Below are 13,218 nucleotides of genomic sequence, written 5' to 3' on the forward strand. Positions count from 1 at the left end.
TCCGCAGCCCGGAAGGGGCGGCTTCTATACCGCTGGGTTTCGGGGTCACCTGGGCCTCGGGCGCACCCACCGTCCCCGCCTCCTGCGGCTTCCGGGAGCTGCGGAGGTGGCTGGGGCGACCCCTGAACTCAGGGTGCGCAGCTGAGGATCTGAGGATTCTTCGTTGGGTGCGGGGCCCCAGAGGCAACCTGTGGAGGCCCGAGGGTCCTCACTTCAGGCGAGAGGAGGAACCCTAAAGCAGAGTCCTTGGGAGCCGCCGTCTCCGTGCGTGAGAGAGCTTGGGGCTTCAAGGTACTCTTTGAGTGTTAAGAGTTGGTGTTGTGATTAGTGGTGGCGGGACCTCGGAATTTCATGGATCCAATGTTCAGGAGAAGAGAGTGGCTTGTTTCTGTAGTGTAGTGGTTATCACGTTCGCCTCACACGCGAAAAGTTCCCGGTTCGATACCGGGCGGAAACACGCTTCCTTTTTCTTTTCCCCACCCAGAGGTCTGCCTTCTCATTGGCAAAACCAACAGGCGCGAAAGGCACGGGGTGAGGCAGGGGACACAGCTGCAGGAAGACTTGGTGACCACCTGGAAGTCTCTTTATTGAGTGCTAGCAGAGGCCCCGGAGCAGCGTCAGAGATCTGGAGGTGGATGGATCCGCTCATCACCCCCCACTCATCACCGAGCCTGACGACAAAGAAAACCGAGGTTCTCAAGGAGAGCAAGACCTGGGCTCGGCAGCACGCAGCGCTACAGCTAGACCAGGAGGGACCCAGTCCGCTACTTTGTGTCCTTGCCCCAGAGCAAAAGCGACGCCCAGGAAAGGAGAGGTGAAGGGCGATGAGCAGCGGGGCAGGGCTGGGAGCCCTGCACAGCTGCACACAGCCCTGGGCCGCTGCGACATTGCCTTTCCCGCTTTCTGACTTTTTGAAGGGTCATCTTACACTCACCTTTCACCTGGAGAAGCTAAGTAAGCCATTTGTCTACAGCTCCCTGGTGGTCTAGTGGCTAGGATTCGGCGCTTTCACCGCCGCGGCCCGGGTTCGATTCCCGGTCAGGGAAATCTTTCTTTTCCCAGCGTCTGCACTCACACAAGTCTCTCTCTTCCTGCCCAGATGGGAACTGTATTTTGCTTAAAGGTCCAGGGCAGAACATTTCTGCACAGTTTCTAAATGCCGCTGAGTCCGGGCCTCAGGGTCCTGGACCTCAGGCTGGCTGTTGGAGCTGAGATGCCGTGAACAGCCTGGGCTGGCCAGCTCTGGCCTCCACTCTTTTCTCCTGGCGTGGTAAACCCAGAGTCTTACTTAACAGAGTTTTCATTCAAAGAGAACGTGGGGCTTCAGTTCCAAAAATTCATTAAAATCCAAAACCAAAAGCTTTTATAAGATACCAAAGTTTGCAAGAATACGAACATCCTAGATTCTGTACCTAAGTGCCCAGTTAACATCACACTCTTTCTTTATATAAGAGTCGTGACATCACTTGATAGTAACGTACTGATATCTCAGGATTGTTCCTTTCCTTTGGCGTCCCTCTCAAAGCTAACTTCTGTGGAACCTGTCTTCCAAGGCCAGGGAACAGCTTTGCCTTCTGGAAGGGGGCCCTCTTGGCCCTTCAGGAACCTGGAATCTTTTCTCTTTAGGATGTAGAGAAGGTATATGTTAGTCGTGCAGTCCTTTTGGACTTTTGGCCACCCCTTGGACTGTAGCATTCCTCTGTCCATGGGATTACTCCAGGCAAGAATGCTGGAGTGGGTTGCCATTTCCTTCTCCAGGGGAATTTCCCAGCCCAGGTCTCCTGTATTGGAAGCAGATTCTTTACCTTCTGAGCCATCAGCGTAGTCCAAAACAAAGAAGACCGTAATGCATTGGCCAGGAATCGAACCCGGGTCTCCCGCGTGGGAGGTGAGAATTCTACCACTGAAACACCAATGCCACTATAGAGAGAATGTTTGTAAGGATAACCTAGATGGAGTTTTATTCAGGTCTTTCTCAAATGCAGGCCACTCATGCCCTGTGCTTGTAGGACGGTCTAGGCTTTCATCCTCCGCCCTCGGCTGCACTGGCTGCCCTCTGCCCTCTGGCCTCTTGCGGGTTGCTTTGGCGGGCACTCAGGTGTACTTTGGATTTGTCTGAGTGGTGGAACCGCCTGGTGCTCGTGCTTACTGGCCCAATCTTGTCCAAAACTCTTTGCGACCCCTTGTCCACCAGGCTCCTCTGTCCCTGGGATTGCCACGCCCCTTTGCTAGAAACCCATCGAGGCAGTACAGCTGCCCCCTTGGCTCTTGCCTGGCTCTCCTTGCCCTGCAGGGAGCATAAAGTGTTCTGTCAGGACACAGAGGTGAAGAATCCTTCCCTGTGGTCGGAGGATGAGAGAACCAGATGGGAAATGCTGCAAAGGGAGGGGAATATTCTCAAAAGCTTCCCAGAACTGCTGTGTGGGTGCTGTCGGTTGGGTGGCTGGCCTATGACAATAAGGCTTAGTCTTGTGTTCTGACCTTGACCCAGTCCCAGGTCCAGCCTGAATTCAAGCACAGAGGCACCCTGCTTTCCCACCCATATGTCATTCTGTCTCTCTCCAAGGGGAGTTCTGAACCACCTTTTCTATCTCAGTGAATAGCAACCATGTGGATCTTTTATTTATTTATTTTTCCCCTTTGTTTCACTGAAATGTAACTCAGGAATATAAAAAAGGTTTAGCTTTAGATAAATTAGTGCACTCCATGCTACAAACAAGAATAAAATTCAACTTGATAGTAAGGATGAATCTTGAATACTTTTAACACTCTAGAGAATTCTAATAATTGATGTGTAATTACATAGAAAATGTTTGTCCTGTCATGCTCCCAGAGATGACTCTTGGTATGCACCACACTACTTTAATAATTTTGGTCTAAAAACTACCTCATGATTACTTTCAGATTTATTATTATTTATAAAATTTAAAATTATGTGTCCCAGTAAATTAAATATACCGTATAATATCTTTTAAATCAGGATTAAGTCTTTTGAGTCTCGAAATCATAGTGACTTAATTATTCCCTTTTCAATTTGGGGTCAATGTTTTTAGGTATCATCTAATATGTGATTCTAAGCAGCATTTAAAAGACACAACTCAGCTCAAATTGCAATTTTAAGATCTATCATTAACTTTAAGTTCTTTGACTGATATTAAATTGGTTGAATTAATGTATAATTTTGCCTGGAGAATTTCTAAACAAGGTAGAAATAATAATGCCCATATTTTTATAGGTTATATATGGAAGGGCTCTAGCTTAATAGTTTAAGAGAATGTGTGGGTACATTTAGGAGATGTTCCTGAATGTAGCCATAACATCACTTGAAGAAGAGTACAACACATGGACTCTCTAAGTTAAGTAAGGACGTGTTGCTTACCTGATGTACTCCTTTATTAGAAAAAAAAAAATCCTGATTCTTAGTTACCTGCCTTCTAGATCTCAAGTCACACATTTTCCCATGTGCTAGGTAATTCTTTTTTTAGTCACTGTGGGGTCCTTAGGCGTTGGCAGGCAGATGAACCTGAGAAGAACATGACAGGTTGTTCTCCTGCTGTGATTCTTATTTGTCTTTGTGTGTCTTATTTTTGATGCCTCCTGGTGTGAATGCACCAAGGAGTGGCACCTTGACTTTACTCCTGATACAGCAGTTTTCCAGGAGAAGGGCCTGGTACCTGGTGAGCACCTAGTAAGTCCTTGCTGACTTAAGGACTCCTAATACACAGTTCCGGAAAACTGATGAAGAGGACAGAATGTGGGTAAGATCCACACAGGCCTAGAGTATAAGGGAGAGAAGGACACAAACTCCAAGAGGGAGAGAGAAGGGCAGAGACAAATGTCCTAGAACCTAGAGACATCCTCGACTGAGTACAGAAAATCTGAAGAGCTCTTCTTTCCTCTTGAACTTCAACTGAGGAATCAGTGGAAGGTGAACCAGGAACTCTAAGGATCCAGGTTTGCACAAGATGTATTATCGGTGCAGGATTCTGTAGCTTGCAACAATTTGTCTCAAATGAGATAATTTTTGCAGATAGTAGCCACGTACTGTCCAGATATCATACAGAGACAGTCTCAGGCTTGCAAATACACCCACATAACTGGAGGGAGACCCCTCATTAGATTGTGTGCATCCAACCAGAGCCAAAATACAACTCATGAAGGGAAGAGGATAAATGTCTGGGACCAGTCGTTTTTTTTTGTTTTTTTTTGTTTTTTTTTTAAGCTCCTATAATCCATAAGCTGCTCTCCAAGAGGCTCTCCAGAGTCATTTTGGCTGGTCTTGTCTGGACTCAATGACTTGGTCACTACTGAAAACAGTTACAATTATTAGAATAATTTCCAATCAGCTTGGAAGTTTGGTTGCTGAATATGTGCAATCTCTGGAAATGTACACATTGTCTTTTCATTGTACCTCCTGCTAAGTTGAGTCAGTAGGGCACAAATTCCTTTGTTAGAGTAACAGACAGGTGTATTGACAATCTCTTGTCATGGCAAGGCCATGAAGAAAAAGACTCTTTCCTTCAGGGGGCAAAATACATTGGAATATAAGTTAGCACATCTATTTAGGGATAACTAAGATCATAAAGAGATGCCTTCAGTTTCTAGCAAAGGTGCAGTGACAGAAATCAGATTAACCCTCTTTCCTAAAGCTCACTCTCCCCCTTTGTCCCACTCCCAAAGGAACAAAAAGACAAAAACCATGAAATACTGATTTCTAAGACACTGGAAATCAGGCAGCAAAGGATAGCAAGCCTCGAGAGGTGACAAACAAACAAGGTGAGTCTTGCCATGGGCCCAGCTTCCTGCTTTCAGTGAGTTCCCACGCTGGGCACCAAGAGGAGGATTTCAGGTAGTGTTGGTGGAGAGCAAGAAAGCTAGAGTTCACAGGACAAAGATCCAGTGATTCTTATTTGCAAAGCAGTTGTAGAGAGCAAAGGTATGGATATCAAGGCTGAAAGGGGAGTTGGGGAAATTGGGAAATTAGGGTTTACCTATATACACTATTGATGCTATGTATGACATCACACTTATGGCAGAAAGTGAAGAAGAACTAAAGAGCCTCTTGATAAAAGTGAACGACGAGAGTAAAAATGTTGTTTTAATGCTCAACATTCAGAAAACTAAGATCAGGGCATCCAGTCCCAATACTTCATGGCAAATAGATGGGGAAACATCGGAAACCATGGCAGACTTTATTTTTCTGGGCTCCAAAATCACTGCAGATGGTGACTGCAGCCATGAAATTAAAAGATGCTTACCCCTTGGAAGGAAAGTTATGACCAACCTAGACAGCATATTAAAAAGCAGAGATATTACTTTGCCAACAAAAGTCCATCTAGTCAAGGCTATGGTTTTTCCAGTGGTCATGTATGGATGTGAGAGTTGGATATAAAGAAAGCTGAACACAAAGAATTGATGCTTTGATGCTTTTAAACTGTGGTGTTGGAGAAGACTCTTGAGAGTCCCCTGGACTGCAAGGAGATCCAACCAGCCCATCCTAAAGGAGATCAGTCCTGGGTGTTCATTGGAAGGACTGATGTTGAAACTGAAACTCCAATACTTTGGCCACCTGATGCAAAGAGCTGACTCATTTGAAAAGACCCTGATGCTGGGAAAGATTGAGGGCGGGAGGTGAAGGGGACGACAGAGGATGAGATGGCTGGATTGCATCACTGACTCAATGGACATGGGTTTGGGTGGACTCCGGGAGGTGGTGATGGACAGGGAGGCCTGGCATGTTACAGTTCATGGGCCCGAAAAGAGTCAAACATGACTGAGCGACTGAACTGAGCTGAACTGGTACAATAAATAACAAATGAGAACCTATCGTATGGCATAGGGAATTACTGGATGCTCTGTGGTTACCGAAATGAGAAGAAATCCTAAAAAGAGGGGATACATGTATATGTATGGCCGATTCACTGTGCTATTAACACAACATCGTAATTAACACATCCTAAAACAGCTATACTCAAATAAAAGTTAATAATAAAAAAAAAAGAAACATGAAGAAAGGTCCCATGATGAGAGAGAGAGAATGCTGGGATACGAAAGGGTCTCCCTCAAGTACTCAGCAGAGTAATGATTGGGGTATCCTTATGAAGAAAGTGCCTGAGGCCAAGGAAAGAACGTTTTAAAAAGATCCTGGAACAACTCCTGGCACTCACACAGGACAAGCAATTGTATGTGAGTGATCTCCCCACACAGACTGGACTACTTATAACTCCTGGGCCATTGGGAAGAACATTCAAAAAACTCCTGTGATGGACAGGGAGGCGTGGCTGTTAAAATGCTGCACTCAGTATGCCCGTAAACTTGGAAAACTCAGCAGCAGCCACAGGACTGGAAAAGGTCAGTTTTCATTCCAGTCCCAAAGAAAGGCAATGCCAAAGAATGTTCAAACTACTACACAATTGTGCTCATCTCTCATGTTAGCAAAGTAATGGTCAAAATTCTCACTGTGAGGCTTTCACAGTATGTAAACGGAGAATGTCCAGATGTGCAAGCTGGATTCAAAAAAGGCAGAGGAACCAAGGATCAAATTGCCGACATCCCTTGGTTCATAGTAAAAGCAAGAGGGTTCCAGAAAAATATCTCCTTCTGCTTTACTGACTTCTCCAAAGACTTTGACTGTGTGAATCACAACAAACTGTGAAAAATTCTTCAAGAGATGGGAACACCAGACCACCTTAGCTGCCTCCTGAGAAATCTGTATGCAGGTCAAGATGCAATAGTTAGAATCGGACATGAAACAACAGACTGGTTCCAAATTGGGAAAGGAGTATGTCAAGACTGTATGCTGTCACCCTGCTTATTTAACTTCTATGCAAAGTACATCATGTGAAATGCCAGCCTGGATGAAGCACAAGCTGGAATCAAAATTTCAGCAAGAAATATCAATAACCTCAAATATGCAGATGACACCACGTTTATGGCAGAAAGCCAAGAGGAAGTAAAGAGCCTCTTGATGAAACTGAAAGAGGAGAGTGAAAAAGCTGGCTTAATATTCAACATTCAAAAAACTAAGATCATGACATTCGATCCCATTACTTCATGGTAAATAGATGGAGAAACTATGGAAACAGTGAGAGACTTTATTTTCTTGGGCTCCAAAATCACTATAGATGGGGACCACAGCCATGAAATTAATGCTTGCTCCTTGGAAGAAAAGCTATGACTAACCTAGACAGCATATTAAAAAGCAGAGATATTATTTTGCCAACACAGGTCCATCTAATGAAAGCTATGGTTCTTCCAGTAGTCATGTATGGATGTGAGAGTTGGGCTATAAAGGAAACTGAGTACCAAAGAATTGATGCTTTTAAACTGGTGCTAGAGAAGCCTCTTGAGAGCCCCTTGGACTTCAAGGAGATCCAACCAGTCCATCCTAAAGGAAATCAGTCCTGAATATTCATCAGAATGACTGATGCTGAAGTTGAAGCTCCAATATTTTGGCCACCTGATGGGAAGAGCTGACTCAGTATAAAAGTCCCTGATGCTGGGAAAGATCAAAGGCAAGAGGAGAAGTGGGTGGCTGAGGATGAGATGGTTGGATGGCATCACCGACTCAATGCACATGCATTTGAACAAACTCCAGGGTTTGGTGATAGACAGGGAAGCCTGGCATGTTGCCATCCTTGGATCCCTACTGAACTGAAGAAATTGGGGAACAGTTCCTTACCACCGGAAAGCTCCATAGGGCCTACAACCAGCCCATCTTTCTCTGCTCTGAGTCACCTTGTAGAACAAGCCAGTCAGTGAATCCAAGAGGGCACAGGACAAAGCTGACTGCAGGATACTTTTACCTCCTGATATCCCCTCACCTTTTCACCTGGGCCCTACATCGTCTCTACCTGTGACACCCATATCTCTCTGAAAACCAAGAAGTTCATCCCTTCTGAAGACACTTCGCTTTCCCTCACCCCAGCACACCTGCGGGACAATCTGATTTGAGTCAGAGAACAAAAGGGAACGACTTCAACTCTACAGCCGAAGACACAATGATGAAGAGGGTCAGGCTCTGTGGATTGAGCTGATCCAGGAGGAAAAGCAGCCGGCCGTCGAGCCGCTATCAGGGGAGGCCCCGAAATCTGGTCAAGATCAGGGAGTAGATGGACCCGCCCATCACCGGCTGAGAACCAAGTGGCCTCTGCTTCACAAGGAAACAGGTTCAGAAAGAGAGCTTGACCTCTCACCACACCTGGATTCCAGGTCTTCCCACACGACCCGCGGAGCCTCCCTTGTCCAGTTCTTGGATGAGGCTGAACCTCTGATCCAGGGGTTGGGCGGCCGTCGTTGTGTTTTGTCACATCTTCGGGGTCAGGGAATGGATCCGTCCCCTCGGCGCGCTCCACTCGCCGGCTCTGAAGCCCTGTGCCTACCATTTCTGCTGCAGAGAGCCGTGTGTTTGTGGTCTCTCGGGCGTCCGCTGTGCGTCCACCCTGACGGGGAGAGGACCACCTCACCCTCGTCCCGTCCCGGTGGGACGTCAGCATGCCGGACGCGACAGAAAACGATGAATCCGCTCCTCTGTCTGGACGTGGGAGGTGAAAACTAGGACCTGCAGGGGAAGAAAGCAAGGCAAAATCTCAAGAAACGCTCTGATCTAAAGCTATTTTCAAGTCTGCCTCCTTGGGAACTCAGGCCTCTAGCGAGATTGAGGGTGCTGGCGCGCGGTCGCACTCTCGACCGCACTCGGAGTCCACGCGGAACCAGGAGGAGCCCTGCGGCCTGGGAGCCGGTGCGCATGCGTCCCGCGCCTTCCTCTGGGTCTGAGCCTCTGAACCTCAGACGCGAAAGCAACGCCGCACTGAGAAAAGAAGGAAAGCCACTGCTGGAGAAAAGGGCACATGCATTCCCCCAAATGAGAAGCTCTACTGCTAAAGGAAACCAGAGACAAGCAGACACACAGACAACATCGCATTAAAAACTTTCAGCGAAAAGAAACTGCCTGCTGTGAGGTAAATACGAAAACCCTTCAAGACACCTGCTTTCTGAAAAACAAAAACAAAAATAAAGACCTTTACCTCTCTATTAAATTCTCGTTCCACGACCTGTTGAACTGCAAAATTATGAAAGAAAAAGAAGAGGCGTTTCAGACATTGTAAAATGTAAAACAAAGCTGTCCTTCAAGAAGAATCTCAAGTTTGGAATCAAGACTATCAGATCAGTGTGGACCGCGCCTGGTTCCTAGGCGGCTTTATGCTGGGCCTGGTAGGCAAAGGAATTCAACATATGACCTGGTTCCTGCTAAATGTGAAAGCGTGATGCAAGTCTGGACTGAAACTAGAGGACTAGAATCAGCCACAGACGCAGGAACCTGAGGAACCCCCGGTGCCAGGCGGCGCCGGAGAAGCGCTGCTGTGAAAGGCCTGCGAGAGAGGAGCGCACAGGTCAGGCGGGGCAGAAGGGAGGGCGGGTCCTTTGTTTCCCCAGTGGGATTTGAAGCATCGAGCCTGGTCCCCGCTGGCGCCATGAAAAGGGACTCTAAGGCACTGGATATGCCTCTGGAAGGGCTGTGTCCATCTTGACAGACGTGGGGCCACCTGGGGCTCAGACGCACCTTACTCCCCCCGCTCCTGAGGCTTCTGAGAACTGGGGAGTCAGGGGGGGCGACCTCTGTGCTTGGGCGCAAAGCTGGCACACACGGACCTTGCCCCGGAAGAGGCAAGGAACCCTAAATCAGGCCCTCTCAGGAAATGCAGATCCTTACTTGACGGATTGCCTGTGTTTCCAGAGTCCTCTTCCTTTGAAAATTTGAAGGTCAGGTGTGTTCAAACATGTAATTCTTGGATATGTCGCTAGACACAACTGGCCATGTGGTTTCTGTAGTGTAGTGGTTATCACGTTCGCCTAACACACGAAAGGCCCCTGGTTCGAAACCGGGTGGAAACAACTCCACTTCCCCCCCCAAACTTTTAGATTCATAATTTAAACAGAAAATAGAGGTCTGCCGCCTGGAGTGAGGCTTGGAGCTTCAGCTTCCCCATCAGTCCTCCCAAAGAATATTCAGGATTGATTTCCTTTAGGACTGACTGGTTTCATCTCTCCTTAACCTGCATGCAGGTTTTCCAGGAGTCAGGTAAGGTGGTCTGCTATTCCCATCTCTTGAATTTTCCATATTTTCTTGTGATCCACACAGTCAAAGGTTTTAGTGGAGTAAATGAAGCAGAACTAGATGTCTTTCTGGAATTCTCTTGCTTTTTCTATGATACAATGGAGGAAAAATGGAGGGAAAAGGAGGAAACAGATAGAACCAAATTAATTGGAAAACTATATGGAAAAGGTTAAATAGAGACTACTATAAACAATGGAGGAAATTTCATTGGTAAAACGCATTTACAGGGTGATGATGATGATCCTACTCTTTCATGCATTCTAGGATTCCCAGTCAACCTGCTTTCCTCCAGAGATCCTCTCTGAGGATCACAGACTACCTGGACGTACGTGCTTGTGTGCTTGTGTGTGTGTGTGTGTGTGTGTGTGTGTGTGTGTATGTGTATGTGTACAAGACACAGAGGAGTAGGGTAGTAGTGGAGCATGGGAGAGGATGCATAGACTAGAAACAATCATACATCATTAACATTCTAAAAGAGTGAGACACGTCCCTGGGTGGGCTCAAACCACGAGCTTTTCGGTTAACAGACGGAACGCCCTAACCGATTGTGCCAAAGTCGGGAGGAGAGTTTCATCCTCACTCCCACAGAAAGCAAGCATACTTACGGTACTGGGAGGAGCCACCTGTGTTTCGCAGAATGGCGTTTCCACTTCGGAGCCTCGGACAACCTGAGAGATGGAGTCCACTCAGCCTGTTCGTTCCCGTCGGGGAGCCGGGAGGTTCCGAGGGCAGAAGGTCTCCTGAGCATCCTCGCCGCTGCAGATGTCAGCGCCCAAGAGAAGCCCCGAGCTTGAGCCGAGGGGCCCCAGAAAGAAGCTGATGGCTCCTGGTTTGCTCCGCCTTCGTCCGACCATTTGCGCTTCTGGACATCGGTTTAGTAGATGGGGTGCGTGTGGCTGCAGCTGGAAAGAGATTAGTTTATTGTGATCCACTCAATGTAAGGCTTTAGCTGTCTTTTGAAGACGGGAAAGGAAAGGTGTGAAGAGGGCGAATAGATCCGAGGAAGGCCAAGGGCAGGAGAGAACAGAGAATGAGCCAGAAGGAGAAAGGGACTGCAAGAGAGAGGAGCGGGCTGGTATCGTGGCCGGGGCAGTCGCTGGATGGGAGATCACAGCGCCTGACTCTGGCGCAGCTCCCACGCTTTACTGAGGTGTCCGGGAATCCGGTTCACCCCCAATCGCAAAGCTGCTGGCCTTACATTTGTTCTGGCAGTTTCCTTTGCTGGTTCCATGAGGAGGGGCAAGGTGGGTTGTGTGGGTTTGCAGTTGAATGCAAGACCTATGGGCTACCTTGGAGATGACTAGTGGGCAAGGAAACACACAAATTCACTTTCCCGTTTGCAGGCTGGTCTTCAGGGTCTGGGTGGGAAACTGAAAAATCTGAGTGCTGGTATGGTATCAATATTGATTTTGAGATAAGGAGATCAATAGCCAAGCAGTCAGTGAAAGTGGTTGTGTTGGTGGGAGAGTGGGAATGGGAACCTGACAGGGGCCAGTGGACTACTCTTCCCAGGCATGTATAACTTGATACCGTGTGTGTGTGTGCTGTATATACACAGATATACACATAGTAAGGTCCATTGCGTGTATTTTAACTTTAAACTTTTATGTAGTCATAAATATATATATATATATATATATATATATATATGCTATGTAAAAGTCTGGGTCTTGTGTCATGTATTGGAATGTTTTCCACTGTAAAACTTTAATTTTTTTTTAATTGGGGGATTTTTGAAGCAAAGAATTGGACTACTGTTCCCCTTTTGATGAGCTGATCAGATGAACTAGTAAACTGGCCGGTCCCACAAGCCCAGAAGGTTAAAGCTGGTCAGACAGGATTCCTTCACTCTCTCTTGAAAGTTCCACTGCCACTGAAAGATATCACTAACTTAAGAGAAAACCACACCCAGACTTTATGCAGTGCAGTGCCAAAATGCAAGACCTTACACTCAATGGTGACATGCAAAGTGCCATGTGCTGAGGCACTGTCTACAAGTTTTACATGGGTGTACTCACTTTATCCTTTCAACAGGCTTCTATCATATCATCATCCTCATTTCACATATGAGAAATCTGAGACATGGAAGGTTAAATAACTTGTCTAGTCACTCAATCAGTGAGTGGGATCTGAAAGCAGCAATTTGAACTGGAGCCTGCCTGGCTACACAGGATATGTGCTAGTCAAAGAGCAACACATATGGTAAAAATGTTTGGCAAGAGATTTAAGCCCGAATGTTTCTTTGACAAAACACCAAGGAGGAGTCATATAAGATGAATAAAACTGCAGTATCCTCATGACCCACTTGCCTCCCAAACACCTTTCTTATTCCAAGAGCTGCTCCCCTTGAATCCCCAACTTACACACACTTCTGCAAGAACTAGGTTTTCCCTCCCTTTTATCCTTTCCTCTCACATTTCCAATACCTCTTCCATAGCTCTTCTGTTCTTTCACTTCCAGGTCATTCATTTTCTTTAATTTAAAAATGTTAAATATATCTAAAGAAGAGAATAAGCAGTCATCCATAGTCCCACCTCCTAGAATGGACTGCTGTTAACATCTTTGCACATTTTCCTTCAAACCTATTTTTACATTATTCTAAGTAGCAAAAGTGCATGGGTTCATGCTAAATCATTTCAGTCCTGTCCGACTCTTTGGGACCCATGGACTGTAGCCCCCCAGGCTCCTCTGACCATGAGAGGATTCCAGGTAAGAATATGGAGTGGGTGGCCATATCCTCCTCCAGGGAATCTTCCTGAACCAGGGATAGACCCCACATCTCTTGTGTTTCTTGCATTGGCAGGTGGGTTCTTACCGTTAGTATCACTTGGGAAGCCCCTAAACTCTATGTGTTATTTTTAAAAATTGAAATGATGCAGAACATACAAATATGTAAAATTTTGAAACATCTTAAATTCAAAAGTAACTTCTGTTAATGTAAGTAAATGATAATGGAGTCTTTTAGGTATATATATATATATATATATATATATACTTTTATATGATTGAGCCCTTATAGAATCTATTCCAACTTTAAAGTGTTTCAATATACTAGTGTATAAATTAATGAAAAAAAAACACAAAAATGAAGAAACTGTTGA

The 13,218-nt window shown here is 46.2% G+C and overlaps 4 non-coding genes across 4 annotated transcripts; 3 read left to right on the forward strand and 1 right to left on the reverse strand.

Moving 5' to 3' along the window:
• Positions 1-384: 384 nt before the first annotated feature.
• On the forward strand, positions 385-457 carry TRNAV-CAC (transfer RNA valine (anticodon CAC)). The gene has a single exon. It is a non-coding gene; the product is annotated as a tRNA-Val (tRNA).
• A 517-nt stretch (positions 458-974) lies between these two features.
• TRNAE-UUC (transfer RNA glutamic acid (anticodon UUC)) lies at positions 975-1,046 on the forward strand. Its single transcript has one exon. It is a non-coding gene; the product is annotated as a tRNA-Glu (tRNA).
• Positions 1,047-1,847: 801 nt separating this feature from the next.
• On the reverse strand, positions 1,848-1,918 carry TRNAG-CCC (transfer RNA glycine (anticodon CCC)). Its single transcript has one exon. It is a non-coding gene; the product is annotated as a tRNA-Gly (tRNA).
• A 7,903-nt stretch (positions 1,919-9,821) lies between these two features.
• On the forward strand, positions 9,822-9,894 carry TRNAV-AAC (transfer RNA valine (anticodon AAC)). The gene has a single exon. It is a non-coding gene; the product is annotated as a tRNA-Val (tRNA).
• Positions 9,895-13,218: the final 3,324 nt, after the last annotated feature.

The sequence above is a fragment of the Bubalus kerabau genome, chromosome 6, assembly GCF_029407905.1.
Source record: "Bubalus kerabau isolate K-KA32 ecotype Philippines breed swamp buffalo chromosome 6, PCC_UOA_SB_1v2, whole genome shotgun sequence".
Lineage (NCBI taxonomy): Eukaryota > Metazoa > Chordata > Mammalia > Artiodactyla > Bovidae > Bubalus > Bubalus kerabau.